The sequence below is a fragment of the Phacochoerus africanus genome, chromosome 8 (genome assembly GCF_016906955.1).
Source record: "Phacochoerus africanus isolate WHEZ1 chromosome 8, ROS_Pafr_v1, whole genome shotgun sequence".
Classification (NCBI taxonomy): Eukaryota; Metazoa; Chordata; class Mammalia; order Artiodactyla; family Suidae; genus Phacochoerus; species Phacochoerus africanus.
The window spans coordinates 75,749,659-75,763,439 of record NC_062551.1 but is presented as its reverse complement, the minus strand read 5'-3'; the positions used below and the strand labels follow the sequence as shown (position 1 = coordinate 75,763,439).

The window sequence follows — 13,781 nt, the reverse complement described above, 5'->3', positions numbered from 1 at the left end:
AATAAATCGAAAGCTAGGAATACTCTTTGCATAGTCTTAAAGTACTTCCCCATAAAGTACTTATTAACCACAAAGGGGGAACAAGCAGCTGTCTGGTAGAGAAACTTGGCAGAGGTCTCCTCACCCACATGGTCAAATTGGGTTAATATGACCAGTGGGGGGATATTTGGACATCATGAGAGCCCTGATATAATTCGCTGAGAAAGGCATACCATCATTTCACGATATTCCTGCCTGAAACACACAACTCACATAATCACAAGCAAAACATCAAACAAACCCAAATTGAGAGACATTCTTCTAAATGCCTTATATCAACTATGATGGCAAAAATAAAAATCATATTAAAAAAAATTAATGCCAGAGTTCCCGTCCTGGCGCAGTGGTTAACGAATCTGACTAGGAACTATGAGGTTGCGGGTTCGAACCCTGGCCTCGCTCCGTGGGTTAAGGATCCGGCATTGCTGTGAGCTGTGGGGGTAGGTCGCAGCCGCAGCTTGGATCTGGCATTGCTGTGGCTCTGGTGTGGGCCGATGGCTACAGTTCCGACTCGACCCCTAGCCTGGGAACCTTCATATGCCAAGGGAGCGGCCCTAGAAAAGGCAAAAAGACAAAAAAGAGTAAAAATAAAAATAAATAAATAAATGCCTTCGTAAGTGCCCCAGTCCCAAAAGTCAACGAAAGACCGAGGAACTTTTCCAGATTGCAGGAAACCAAAGAGATTCGACAACCAGTTGTGACATGTGGTCCGAACTCCATCCTTTCAGAAAGGACATTATAGGGACAGCTGGCAAAACTTGAATAGGCTCTGAGGATCAGGTAGTAGAAACGTCTCATGTGACTATCCTGATTTTGATGGCTGTATCATGGTTGGAGGGAAGCACTTCCTTGTTTATAGGAAACAGACGCTAAATATCCAGCGTCAGCGGTTTCCTCTTAAATGCCTCAGAGGGAAAGTCATGTTGTACTTGCAACTTTTCTGTAAGTTTAAATTCATTTCTCAGCATTCCCCTTGTGCCTCAGCGGTAACGAACCAGACTAGTATGCACGAGGACGCAGGTTTGATCCCTGGCCCCGCACAGTGGGTTAAGGATCCTGTGTTGCTGTGAGCTGTGGAGTAGGCTGGCAGCTGTAGTTCAGATTGGACCCCTAGCCTGGGAGCTTCCATTGCCACAGGTGTGGCCCTAAAAAGCAAAAAAAAAAAAAAATCGTTTTTAAAGTCAGATGAGGCTATGCTAATCTAGACCAAGTTGCTTAATTCTCTGAGCCTCAGTTTCATCATCTGTATAGTATGGATGAAAGTAATAGTACCTACCTTATGAGGTTGTTTAGAAAATTAACTGAGATAATATTTTCAGACTATTTAACACACAACTGGATGGACACACACCCATATATATATTCCAAAATTTTGAAAAACTATATAATTTTTCTTTTTCTTCCTGCAGTTCTCATTCCTTGGGAAAGTGCCAGGATATGGAGTAGGGAGTAAACTCTAGGACCTAGTAGGCCAGGTAGGAGATGGAAATGGGAAAAGTAGGTTGAATGTGACAACCAACACTATGTCTCAAGGTTGGGGACACTGGAGACCTGGAAAGCACTGTCCCAGGTAAAAGGGGCAGTCACTACCCAATTCTAGTAGAAGAGCCACTATGCCTGGTATCTCCAGAGGGTTTTTTTTTCCCTAAGAAAACCTAGACATCCAGATTTCTATATTAAATCCTCTGTTTTGTAATATTGACAACTATTTAATATATTATTTTATTTTAAGTGCTGCACCTGCAGCATATGGAAGTTCCCAGGCTAGTGGCCTACACCACAGCCACTGCAACAGGGATCTGAGCTACATCTGTGACCTGTGCTGCAGAATCTTAACGCACTGAGCAAGGCCAGGGATGGAACCCACATCCTTATGGATACAAGTCGGATTCTTAACAGGCTGAGTCACAATGGGAACTCGGCAATTATTTCTAATTCTAACTGGGTCAATAATTTGTGAGCCAATAGGCTCCAAGTGCCAGCAGCGGGAGTTCTGAAAGCTTGTCCTAAACCCTGAAAACGTGGAGCACCCCTGTGGGGTAACAGATAAAGCACTAAACCACTGTTCACCTTTCTTCTGCTGCTCTGATAGAGCCTCTGAAGAGGCGAGGCTGGACGTGCCTGGACGCATACACTTCCATGTGCAGTGACAGCCCACTCCTCCCCAGCGCACCTGATTGGACAAGAGGGCGAGCATCTGACCAAAACTGGGCCAATGAGCTCCTTTGATTCAAGAATTTGGAATTGAGAGCTGAGAGACTGAGTCTAATGACTACGCATGCTGAGCCTGAAAGATGGTGCAGAGCCAGGGCCGGCATTCATGCTGCCACAAACCACAGCCAAGTTCAAACTGAGGTTCTGGGAGAGCAGAAATGCCATAGAAAAGCAAAAAAAAAAAAAAGTAGTGTAGGAGACAAAAACAGTGAAACAGAGATCATCTAACCCTAGCAAAAATAATAGCAACAATAATAGCAACGTCTTCCATAGCACTCTGAACTGGGCTCTGTTTAATCACTTTATGTGTCTTAACATTTAATCCTCACAGCAAACCTATAAAGTAGGTACTTCTGTCCCTATTTTCAGATAGGGAAACTGAGACACAAAATATTCTGTCCTAGCCTTGAATGTCCATCTGAGTGACCTGCTGTGTCCTTACTGAGACCCCCTGGCCCCACTCACTTGTACCTACCTGGGTGGATTTTTTTAATTATAGTTGATTTATAATGTTCTGTCCATTTCTGCTGTTCAGCAAAGTGACCCAGTCATATATATGTGTGTGTGTATGTGTGTGTATACACATTCTTTTTCTCATATTATCTTCTATCGTGTTCTATCACAAGTGATTGGATACAGCTCCCTGTGCTATACAGCAGGACTTCATTGCTTATCCATTCTAAATAGTTTATATCTACTAACCCCGAACCCCCGGTCCACCCCACTCCCTCCCTCTCTGCCTTGGCAACCACAGGTCTGTTCTCCATGTGAGACTGTTTCTGTTCTGTAGATAGGCTCACCTGTGCCATATTTTAGATTCCACGTATAAATGGTGTCATACAGTATTTGTCTTTCCCTTTCTGACTTCACTTTATGAGAATTTCTGCAAATGGCATTATTTCTGTCCTCTTTTATGGCTGAGTAGTATTACCTGGGTGGATTTTCATTCCTGTGGCAAGAGGAGGGTGGTGCCCAGTGCCCATGTCTACAGGATGAGGGGGGATTCTGGAGCCAGTGAATGGATCCAAACATCCTGCTCTAGCCTATCTTTTTGTTTGTTTTTGTTTTGTTTTGTTTTGTTTCATTGGCGGTGGGGGGGGGCACCTTTGGGATATTGCTCTACCCTTTCTGTATCTCCCCAAATGGAAAAGATGAAAGGGAAAAGGAAGGTGTCCCAGGCTGAGCCATCAAAGGCAGCTACAAACACAGTGAGATCTCTGCCCATCAGCCCAGACCCCACCTGCCCTGTGTTCCAGACCCATCTACCCCAGGAAGCCAGCCTCACCCATGCCTCCACTGGGGACAAGAAGGCAGAGAGGTTAGGGCTGTCTGCCGAGCCAAGGGGAGGTTGGATTTCTCCACTTGGGGCCTGGCCAAGGAGCCAGAAAGGACAGAGAGACAAGGTCTTCACTTCCTGGCATCAGGTTACTGCCCCTACCCAGGGCTGGGGGTGCCAGGCGAAGCTCCCAGTCAGCTGACAGCAGACAGGGTCCAAGGCCTATTCTAGAGGCGGCCATAAGGATGGAGAGGATGTGGCACTCACTGGCTGCTGAGGAGGAGGAGCAGAAGGGGAACTCAGGAGACCCAGTGAGCTTCCAGCCTTGCCAGGCAGACCAGTCTGGGAACCAGGGGCCAGACAGAAGGTCTCCAGAAGAGAAAGGCCTGGGCCTGGGGAAAGGGAGGCACAGCAGCTGCCAGCCTGACTCTGCAGTGACACGCCAGAGGGGCCTTAGCCCCAGCCAACAGGAGAGCCTGGCCGTGGCTGCCGCCTGGCACCAGCCCCAGAAACCTTCAGCAGCCCCCAGTTTCGCCGCCCAGGGCTGGGAGGTTCCATAAGCGCCCTGGTCTCCCAGATGAAAGACGCTTTCTAAGAGTCATAAAACCATCCCCACTTGGAACAATGGGCCCTTATCCTGCTGTGTCCTTCACATAAACTCCCATTAGCAACACACCAGAAGCTACAGGCAGCAGTTTTATAGACTGGATTTTTGGACCAGCCCCAGTGTTCATTAACAACTACTCCCTCGCCCTCCGTGCAGCCTGCACGAACGACTCCCATTTACGGAGGCCCACTGTGTGCTTGGCTTCCTGGAATCCTGTAAGGAAGGCAGCTCTGTGAAACAGTACCAAACCCAGAGAGGTTAAGTGACTTACCCAGGGTCACACAGTGGAAGCATGGAGGAGTCAAGATTTTTTTTTCTTTTGTCCTTTTTTTTTCAGTGAGAGTTGCAATAAACTAGTTTATTTCCATTTCTCTCTCCCTTTTTTTTCTCTTTCTTTCTTTTTTTTTTTTTTTTCAAATTTTATAAGGAAGTTCCCAGGCTAGGGGTTGAATCGGAGCTGTCGCCGCTGGTCTACACCACAGCCACAGCAACACCAGATCCAAGCTGCATCTGTGACCTACACCACAGCTCACAGCAACACCAGATCCTTAACCCAGGCAATGAACCTGAACCCTCGTGGATACTCATCAGATTTGTTTCCGTTGAGCCACAGTGGAAATGCTTCTTCTTTTTTTCTTTTCTTTTTTCCCACACCCAAAACATGTGGAAGTTCCCGGGCAAGGGATCAAACCTATGCCATAGCAGCGACCTGAGCCACTGCTGTGGAAACACAGGGGCCTTAACCGGCGAAGCTATCAGAGAACTCCCAGGAGGTGGGATTTGAATCCAGAATCTGCTCCTTCCGGTACACTCTATGGGCTTTGGTTAAGATCACCCAAGTCCTGCCCCATGGAACCCAAGAGATGAAGGCACAGTTTTCCTAGGTTTTCTCCTGGAAATAGGCATCTTCCAAGACCCCAGAGCCTTTACCAGGAGGGTCCTGTTCACCTACCCAATATGTCAGCAGAGACACGGAAGGCCGGGGGTCCCAGCACCTCACAGAGGGACCCAAGCCCCTGCCCTCGGATGAAACTGAGTCCCTCACCATATCTCTGTTTCACGCTCACAAATCTCCCCCGCCATTCCTCCCTAATGGCCACCAATGATAATGCTAGCCCCCCTTTACTGAGCAGTGAACCCCTCTTTACTGAGACACAGGCAGGCCCTGTGCTCTTCACTCCTGACCCCATTTACTCTTGTAAGACCTCTGTAGAATGGCTACTTTCAAGAGCTCCCTTATTTCACATGAGACACTTAGGCACAGAGAGATAGGTAAGCTCCCCGAGGTGACACAGCAAGAAAGCAATGGATTCCAGGTCTAACTCTACCTACCACACCTCCCAAAACTTCACAATGTGGGGTTCAGCAGACACTCCATCTCCACCCCCCCAATCACACAGTCCTGGCTCACCACTCTGGGTGTCACCCCAGATGGGAAATGACAATAGCAGTCACTTTTTTTTTTTTTGGCTTTTTAGGGCCATATTCGCAGCATCTGGAGATTCCCAGGCTAGGGGTCGAATTGGAGCTACGGCTACCAGCTTACACCACAGCCACAGCAACTCGGAATCCACACTGTGTCTGCAACCTACACCAGAGCTCATGGCAACGCCAGATCCTTAACCCACTGAGCAAGGCCAGGGATCGAACCTGAATCCTCACCATTCCTTGTCAGATTCATTTCCACTGCACCATGACGGGAACGCCAGAAGTCACTCTTTGTTGAGTAACTTCTAAATCGCTTCATCGTCTCCTGTCTACACGACAAACCTCAATGCTGACATTGCAATTCCCATTCTGCAGATGAGGAAACTGAGGTTCAGAAAAGGGAAACGTCTTATTCACAGTCCCAGAGAGCAAGTAAGTAGGGGTGCCAGGGTTTGAGCTCACTTCTGTGGGTTCCAGAACCCTTGCTTCTTACAGGCAAGCCAGCACGAGTTAAACCGGATCCTCCCAAGAGAGTCTTGGTGCGTGTTGTGCTGCACCCCGCAGGCCTGCAAGCCCTGCACGAGCCCAGCCTCAAGACCAAAGAAGAGCCTGGGGTCAGTGACAGAGGCATCAATGGCGTAGTGGATGGGGGGTCTCACATGTCTGAAGCAAGATCCTAAAGCCACACCCTACCATGTGCAGCAGATGGTGGGCTTCCACGGGGTGGGGGGGAGGGGGGAGACAGGTTATGGGTTACAGGAGAATTGACGTCAGGTTGCCTCATTGGTGACCAGGGAAACCAGCAGAGAAGCAGGCCCCTTACCCCCCCTTTCATAAGCTGTGGTGATGTTCTGATCTAAAGATTAGCACATTCACTAGCTGGGCCAGGGGGCAAGTATGTAGACAGGCTCTAAGATTAAGAGGAAAGGTCAGAGGGGTGTAGGTGAAGCAGGGTCTGGTCGAGCTTCAGATGTACAGAGAGCAAGAGAATAGTCGTCTTGGGTCATCTGATCATACAGCGTGCCTTCAACTAATAACTCCTCAATTAGGGGCTGGAAAGTTCCCTGGCACTGTTCCAGGAGATGGGGAGAACAGCGCTGAACAAGACCACCCTCCTCGGCCCCCATCGGCCCCACGGGGACCATCAGAGATGCCCTGACCACTCTTGGCTGCTCCCCCTAGAGCTTCATCCTTAGCCTCCCCGCTGCTGAGCCCCCAGAGCAGGGGCTCAGTCCCACCTCTGCTGCCTTTGGCTGCCCTGCTACCCTCTCAGCTTCAGGAACTTTCTAGATAGCCTGCCCCAGACCTGCAATGGGCAGTCTACTGCCAATCCTGGTCTCCTGGCTGATTTCCCCCTAAGACATGCCGTATCCATCGCCTCACTGGACCAACCAGTCAGGCAGCTGCGTCAGCTGGGGCTCCCCCAAGATGCCCTTGGACCCACACACCCCGCCACCAGATGGCACAGCCAGCACCCATGGCCTCTTTGTTGAGATGATTAGCTCACAGCTGCCCCACCCTGAGAAGCTGGCTTGGGGCCTGCGTTTGGTCACCATCCCCCTCTCACCTGCTGTGGCTGCCAAGGAAAGCCAGCCCGGCCAGTGCGACTCATGGGCACGCACAGTGGGGGGGCCCTGTTTCAGGTGATCTTAGTCGGCTTCCTCACGTTCACGTTCACGACCATCCATCATTATCATCACAAAAACACTTACCAAGCACTTGGGACAGAGCAGGCCAGCCCTTTATTTTTTTATTTTTTATTTATTTTTTATTTTTTTGGCCTTTTTGTCTTTTTAGGGCTGCACCAGAGACATATGGAGGTTCCCAGGCTAGGGGTCCAATTGGAGTTGCAGCTGCTGGCCTGTGGCTACTAGTCAGATGCGTTGCCATGGAGCCACGACGGAACTCCTTGGCCAGCTCTGTACTTACATCATCCCGTCAACTTTTCACAATAACACCAGGTGGTAGGTATGGTTATCATCATGCAGCAGATAAGAGAACTAATAAACAGATAAGGCCACAGCACCCCAGGTACTGTCTAAATTGCATTGTATTGTCTAAATTGTCATCCTTGCTCTCGCATGATCTCCCTCAGGGCAAGGGTGTGTCTGTTTTGCCCAGAGTCGTATTTCCAGAAGGCAGTGTCTGGCACAGAACAGATTTTCAATAAGCTGACTTTGGAGGGATGGACAGATCGATGGACGGGTGGACAAATGGATGGAAGGATGGGTGGGTGGATGGATGGATGGATGGATGGATGAATACAATGAAAAACAAGAGAAAAAGAACTAAAGAACAATAAATCCCCCCATCCCAGCCACTCGCCCTTTCAGTGAAGCAGGAGGAAGCTGGATGTGGTTTCTCTGCTAACTGAAAAATCCCCTAGCCAGGATTTCAGGAAATGTGGAGAAGGGTCTGGTGATCTCTAGGGGAAGGAAAAAAGAAATGCCTTCTGGGTAAGGAGCTTGGAGATAGCAGCCTGTAGCTTTATTAGGCATGTTCCCTCTTTCCAGAAACTACTACTTTGCTGGAGAAGTTCATCTGCTCCATCCCCAAAGGCATGTCTTTGGAGTTCCCATCGCAGCTCAGTGGAAACAAATCCGACTGGTATCCATGAGGATGTGGGTTCAATCCCTGGCCCCACCCAGTGGGTTAAGGATCCTGCATCGCCATGAGTTGTGGTGTAGGTCAGACACAGATCGGATCCTGCATGGCTTTGGCTGTGGCATAGGCCGGCAGATGTAGCGCCCATGGGACCCCTAGCCTGGGAACCTCCATATGCCACAGGTGTGGCCCTAAAAAGCAAAAAAAAAAAAAAAAAAAGGCATGTCTCTGAATCAGGGCCATGAATCTGCCATCTGCGGTGAGCTCCTTGCCCTGTGGCTCCAGGGCTGGGCAGAGGAACAGATCTGTCCCAGGAACAGAGCTGTCCCAGACCCTGGGGTTTGGTCAAAGTCAGCCCCCATCCACCCCCTGGGGGCTCTATTGGAATTCTGGAGCAACCACCAAATGCCTTGAGCTCTAGTGGGCTTGTTCTCTAGTTAACTGGGGAGACCTCACCCTGACCCATAAATCCTAATGCCTTTCGAATCTTGATTGGTTCTTTGAGCCAGCCCACCAGACATGGGGGTGAGATCAGTGTGAAGCAGGCTGCCCCCTCCCCACCATGCACTGGATGGAGCCCAGGACCCCCAGTTTCCCATAAGCGAAAGCAAGATTCAAGTGTGAAGAAACCCAGGGTCCCAGGAGAGCAGGCACTGAGGCATATGGCCCAGTTTTGGAGTTTCCAGAGCTACTTTAAGAAAGAGGAAGAGAGGAGTTCCCGTCATGGCTCAGCGGTTAACGAATCTGACTAGCATCCATGAGGATACAGGTTTGACCCCTGGCTTTGCTCAGTGGGTTAAGGATCCAGCATTGCTGTGAGCTGTGGTATAGGTCGTAGATGTGGCTCATTTCCGGCATTGCTATTGCTGTGGCTGTGGCATAGGCCAGTGGCTACAACTCTGATTTGACCCCTAGCCTGGGAACCTCCATATGCTGTGGATGTGGCCCTAAAAAGCAAAAAGAAAGAAGAAAGAAAGAGGAAGAGGGAGCTCCCTGGAGACATTAAGGATCTGGTGTCACTGCTGTGACACCAATCCCTCCCCTGGGCACTTTTGCATTCCTCAGGAGTAGCCAAAAATAAAAATAAACAAATAAACAGAAAAAAGAGGAGACTAGAACTAAGGCCATATCATCTGTATTATTATCCTCATCACACCTGAGACATCTGCTCATCAGCATGCAACGTGGCATTGAGATCCCAGAAAGCGCCCTGAGGCATCCTCTTATCCTGGAGCGGCAAGGGCTTGGATGGCACTGGTGCCCGGGCCATACCCTCCCTTTGAGCATTTACTATTCACCAGGCCAAGTGCTCTGCCTGGGAGAATGCCTACGGCCCCAGAAGTTCGGTACTGTGATCTCCCTATTCAGATGCCGTAACTCAGACCAAGTGACCCACCCAAGTTCACACCATCAGGAAGGATGAGCTGGGATTTGAACCCAAGCCTGACTTCACAGTCCGTACTTTTTCCACGAACAACCAGGTCCAAAGGGCCTCGGGCAGCCTCTGCCCTGCAGTCAGGCAAACCATTGGCATCCTGGGTTTATTTCAAACATTGGCCAGACAGAATAGGAGTGGGGTTTGGGGAGGGTTTTTTGGCGGGTTTTTTGGCCACACCCACAGCATGCAAAAGTTCCCTGGCCAGGGATCGAACCCTAGCCATAGCAGTGACAGTGTTGAATCCTTAACAGCTGGGCTGCCCAGGGAACTGCTCAGAGCGAGTTTTAAAGGATATCACTCCCATCTTCACCAGTTGCTTTGTATCAGAAGCAAACGGGAGTCTCCCCGGCATTCCTAGGCTCCCCGGGCCAAGTGGGAGGAGCCAGAGCCAGTGGGGAGCTCAGAGGGCATCACAGGGCCATCCATTCAAGCATTTCAGAGATTTTCAGAGCTGGCAGGGTCCTTGGGGATAATCCAAGCCTTTCACAGAGGGGGAAACTGAGGCCCAGAGAGGACAAAGGATTTGCTCAAGGTGAACAGTCATGAAGAATGGAATGGGAGCTGTGATGGCCTCCTGGCTCCCAGGCCAGGGTCCCCTCCCCCACCCCAGCTGATCTCAAACAAGCCATGGCACTGGAACACCTCTTATCAGATGGAATGAATGGTTATCAGATGTCATTAGGATATTGCTCAGGAGGAGAAGCAGGGGACAGAGAAAGATGGCAGGGAGGGGGTGGGCAGAAGTGCAGGTGAGCCCCACGGCCTCTTTCCCTCCCCTTCCTGGGGCCGAAGACAACTCTGCAGTGGCCGAGATGGGCCACACTGGGCCAGGAGGAGGGATCAGGGTTAGCTGCTGAGCAGGTCCCAGAATGGCTCGGGGGAGCTCCTGCTTTCCTGATCCCCTTGGAACAAGGAGCACCTCTGTCCCTGAGACAAGGAAGGATGGGGGAGGGGAGGTCTTGATCCTTCTGCTGAAGGGCCCAGTGGGAGGGGCCTGAGCCGGAAGCCAGGGACTCAGTTCTTAGCAGCAGCACCCTCACCTGCCCTGGACCCACAGTCTGACCCCCGTGAGCCCAAAGGGTCAGTGTCTCCAAACACACTCAGTGCTCCGGGCCTGGGTACCTGGGAGATCTCCCTCCCCAGGAAGCTGTCTCTCATCCTAATGAGGGGTGTTCGCTTCTGGGACACAGACTGGGTTCAAATCCTTGCTGCACCACCTGCGAGTCCTGCGACCTTAAACACGAGTTTCTTCACTTCCCTGAGTCTCAGCTCCCCTGCTATGGAACCAGGCTTGCATTCCTCCATCCCAAGAGGGTTGCAGGGATCAAATGTCAAGACTGCCCCAGGCACAGAGGGTTCTGGAGACGCTGCTTGGGTAATTTCATCTCTTCATACTCATTCGCAGCCTGCATATGTGTCAAGGTTTTTAAGGCATTCTCAGCTGTGGCTCTAATCCACTGCCCTCGGTGAGATCACAAGAAAGAAATTGTCATCTCCTGCACCCAGATCAGGTGATCCAGGCCCCCAGAGGCTGGGTTGCTTGCCCAAGGTCCTGTGGTGTTTGGAGGCAGAACACAACCAGAATCCACGGTTTTCAAGTCCCACACAGCCCGGCCAAGTAGGCAAGGCTTGAAATCTGGGGCCACCCAAGCCGGACCCTGGCCCTGGCTGCGCCATGAACCCAGCAGGCAACTTTGGATGATGTGCGCTTTTGACTTTCTGCAGATGATTACAGTGCCCCCAGCCAGCTGTGTGACCCTGGGCAAGTGATATCACCTCTCTGAGCCTCAGCTTCCTCATCTGTGAAATGGGAATTTTCAGAAGGACTGAACAAGCTCTGGTGTGTGGGCTGCCTGTCACAGAGCTCAGCATATAGTCAGTGCCCAGTAAATGGAGATGGAGGAACAGTGGCAGGCGCCGTTGTCAATATCGCTATTAGTACCGTCATTATTACCAGGAAGAGAGGACAGAACGGAATCACCCTGGGGACCTCTTTTTTTTTCCTTTTTTAGGGCCACATCCACAGCATATGGAGATTCCCAGGCTAGGGGTCGAATCGGACCTGCAGCTGCCGGCCTACACCATGGCCACAGCAATGCCAGATCTAAGCCGCTTCTTCGACCTACACCACAGCTCACTGCAACACCGGATCCTTAACCTACTGAGTGAGGCCAGGGATGAAATGAACTCACATCCTCACAGAGACTACGTCAGGTCCTTAACCTACTGAGCCACAACAGGAACTCCCTGGGTACCTCTTGCCCACGTATCATCCTGGGGAGGGAGCCCAGGAAAGAGCCCAGGGGTTCTCCTCAGCCTCTGGGTGGTGGGAATGTGAATGAAGCTAGACCAGTCACCCCCTGAAGACTCCAAAATCCCAGTAACTGAGGACACCCAACTGGGAGGGCTGGTGGCATTATTCCCAGAGGAGCTGAGCCCTTGAGAGGATGGAAGAGAGGCCCCTGAATGAACCTCAGGGGACCCTGAGGAGGCAGCCTCACTCAGACACCTCTGTCCCAGAGGTCCCAGGAGCCTCTGGAGGAAATGCCACAGGGAGGAGGGGCCGGCCTGGCGCAGCGAACACTCTTAGGAGCCAGGAGGGAGGGTCTGACCCTCTGCCATCTCTTAGCTGTGTGACCTCAAGTAAGTCCCCTCACCTCTCTGAGCCATGGCCCTCCCCCTGGGAGGTCAACCAGAGGGACACACAATGGCCCAAGGTCCCCCTGACAACCTCAGCCTCACCAGGCCCAGCAGGACCCCCCCGGCCCTGGAAGCCTTATCATCCTGGCCCTGCAACAGCAACCAAGCGACAGAACTCAGGGCTCCACTGGGCTCTAGACCCAGGCTTGCCCAGCTTCAAATCTCAGGTCCCCTTTCTTCAAGCTGTGACATCTCGAGTAAGTTACTTAACCTCTCTGTGCCTGCTTCCTCAGCTATAGACAAGAACTTACCTCATGGGGTGCTGGGAGGATTCAATGGGTTCATACATGTCACATACTCGCTTAGCAAAGCGCCTGGCACAAGGCAAGTGCCCAGCAAGCATGATACCATCCTTCGCCAGACGCTGGCCCCACAAATGAAACTCCTGCCTCCGCAAGCAGTGAGCTCTCCGTCACCGGAGATACTCAAGCCAGGGCTAAATGGCCACCTGTCTGAGACTCACAGCCAGAACAACCGGGGTGACCTTTAAAACGCTTCCAACTCTGAGCCCATGACATCACACCTGTGAAACCATGCGCAGTGTGTTTCTTCTAACGCGGCCAGGATAGGAGGAGGTGGGAGAGGGCTGCCAGGATGGGCTGGGGGCAGAAACGGAGGGGCAGGCCCCTCTGGCCTCTGACTCACAGAATGACCTAGAGTTAGTCCCTCTCCCCGGGGGGTCAGTTTTCCCAGCAGTAAAATGATGCCGCTGAGCTGGGTGTCCTCTGAGGCCGTATCCAGCTGCAACTATCAAACTCTGTGACCTTAGAAGGGAGCCGGGCAAAGTTCCCACTGCCACACACCCCTGCCCGGCTCCCTCTGCCTTCCTCACCCCCGCCTTTCCCCGACCTGCTCCGTGAGGGTCAAGGTCATGATCCCCGAGGCTCCCAGCCGAGTTCTCCCGAGTGCCACACAAGGCATTCCGAGCCCCACCATCACCTGGGACAGAGCAGGGTGTCCCCAGGCCCCGAGCCCAAGGGTGTTGACGACAACGAGACCCAGACACACACCCAGGGACCGCCAAAGTGTCCTCCTCCAGCCCAGCAAGGGACAGAGATGGCGAAACACCAAAAGCCTGACCTGGATTCTGTGCCGTCCAACTCCAACCGAGGAAGAAGGGAGCACGGGTGATGCGGGCAGGCCCCCGCGGCAGGGAAGGGTCTCGTCTGTCGCAGCGGCTGGCAGAATGGGCAGGAGCCCAGGGGGTCACATCCACTGGCTCCCCTTGCTGGGCGTGCAGTGGGCCCAGGGGTGAGTCACTCACCTGCCAGACCTGCCAGGCGGGCGGGCAGGAGGATGGGAGGAGGCTCCTGGCAGCCCACAAGGAAGGGCTGGACTGAGTCAAGCCAGGCAGGCAGGGCTGGGCCAGGAAGTTGTTTGGGTGAGGAAGGGAGGAGGGGTGTGAACCGGGGAGGGGGGGCTCTAAAAGGGGGCTCTGAGCAGAAGGACTGAGTCGCGACAGCTACCTGCTGGCC

At 51.9% G+C, this 13,781-nt stretch overlaps 1 protein-coding gene across 8 annotated transcripts in view; it reads right to left on the bottom strand.

Moving 5' to 3' along the window:
• ARHGEF10L (Rho guanine nucleotide exchange factor 10 like) overlaps positions 1-13,557 on the bottom strand; it is a 166,690-nt gene extending 153,133 nt beyond the window's left edge. For 7 of the 8 annotated variants that reach the window (XM_047792095.1, XM_047792101.1, XM_047792103.1 and 4 more), the window contains exon 1: positions 13,387-13,557. The gene's annotated coding sequence lies outside the window, so the exon portion shown is untranslated. Of the gene's footprint in view, positions 1-12,557; positions 12,626-13,386 lie in introns of those variants that run through there. The other variant, XM_047792099.1, reaches the window with a different exon arrangement.
• Positions 13,558-13,781: the final 224 nt, after the last annotated feature.